The sequence below is a fragment of the Triticum aestivum genome, unplaced genomic scaffold (assembly GCF_018294505.1).
Source record: "Triticum aestivum cultivar Chinese Spring unplaced genomic scaffold, IWGSC CS RefSeq v2.1 scaffold96409, whole genome shotgun sequence".
In the NCBI taxonomy this organism is placed as follows: domain Eukaryota; kingdom Viridiplantae; phylum Streptophyta; class Magnoliopsida; order Poales; family Poaceae; genus Triticum; species Triticum aestivum.
This window is the reverse complement of record NW_025278573.1, coordinates 1-1,248: the sequence shown is the minus strand read 5'-3', so window position 1 is coordinate 1,248 and position 1,248 is coordinate 1. Positions and strand designations below refer to the sequence as shown.

Below are 1,248 nucleotides of genomic sequence, written 5' to 3'. Positions count from 1 at the left end.
AATCGTCTTTGGAGCGGACCTGGGAGTGGCAAGCATAAGGGACGAAGACGGGGAAACATGTCGGATGCGATCATACCAGCACTAAAGCACCGGATCCCATCAGAACTCCGAAGTTAAGCGTGCTTGGGCGAGAGTAGTACTAGGATGGGTGACCTCCTGGGAAGTCCTCGTGTTGCATTCCTTTTATAATTATTTTTTGCGCCTTGTGAGAAACATGTCGCACGTGCGCGATATATATTAATCCCGTTATATTATGTTTGACGTTTGCGATATGTTTAAGCTCGATGCTCATTGCTCGCGCGTCTTGGGGCGGCTTTGTGGCGCGAAGAGCGCGTTCTGAAAGGGGTGGAAAAAACTCGTGTTGCTGCGGTATGGAGGGAGGGGTGGAAACCGTGGAAAACTCGTCTCCGTGATTGAGCGGGAGAGTAAGTAGTATAGGACATTATCCATTGTTAGGGAACGGTTGGAATGGTAGTGAGAATATAGAATCGTCTTTGGAGCGGACCTGGGAGTGGCAAGCATAAGGGACGAAGACGGGGAAACATGTCGGATGCGATCATACCAGCACTAAAGCACCGGATCCCATCAGAACTCCGAAGTTAAGCGTGCTTGGGCGAGAGTAGTACTAGGATGGGTGACCTCCTGGGAAGTCCTCGTGTTGCATTCCTTTTATAATTATTTTTTGCGCCTTGTGAGAAACATGTCGCACGTGCGCGATATATATTAATCCCGTTATATTATGTTTGACGTTTGCGATATGTTTAAGCTCGATGCTCATTGCTCGCGCGTCTTGGGGCGACTTTGTGGCGCGAAGAGCGCGTTCTGAAAGGGGTGGAAAAAACTCGTGTTGCTGCGGTATGGAGGGAGGGGTGGAAACCGTGGAAAACTCGTCTCCGTGATTGAGCGGGAGAGTAAGTAGTATAGGACATTATCCATTGTTAGGGAACGGTTGTAATGGTAGTGAGAATGTAGAATCGTCTTTGGAGCGGACCTGGGAGTGGCAAGCATAAGGGACGAAGACGGGGAAACATGTCGGATGCGATCATACCAGCACTAAAGCACCGGATCCCATCAGAACTACGAAGTTAAGCGTGCTTGGGCGAGAGTAGTACTAGGATGGGTGACCTCCTGGGAAGTCCTCGTGTTGCATTCCTTTTATAATTATTTTTTGCGCCTTGTGAGAAACATGTCGCACGTGCGCGATATATATTAATCCCGTTATATTATGTTTGACGTTTGCGATATGTT

At 48.6% G+C, this 1,248-nt stretch overlaps 3 non-coding genes across 3 annotated transcripts; all 3 read left to right on the top strand.

The window, feature by feature from the left end:
• Nucleotides 1-62: 62 nt before the first annotated feature.
• On the top strand, nt 63-181 carry LOC123178430 (5S ribosomal RNA). The gene has a single exon (XR_006489574.1). It is a non-coding gene; the product is annotated as a 5S ribosomal RNA (ribosomal RNA).
• A 367-nt stretch (nt 182-548) lies between these two features.
• LOC123178429 (5S ribosomal RNA) lies at nt 549-667 on the top strand. The gene has a single exon (XR_006489573.1). It is a non-coding gene; the product is annotated as a 5S ribosomal RNA (ribosomal RNA).
• Nucleotides 668-1,034: 367 nt separating this feature from the next.
• On the top strand, nt 1,035-1,153 carry LOC123178431 (5S ribosomal RNA). The gene has a single exon (XR_006489575.1). It is a non-coding gene; the product is annotated as a 5S ribosomal RNA (ribosomal RNA).
• The last annotated feature ends 95 nt before the right edge of the window (nt 1,154-1,248 follow it).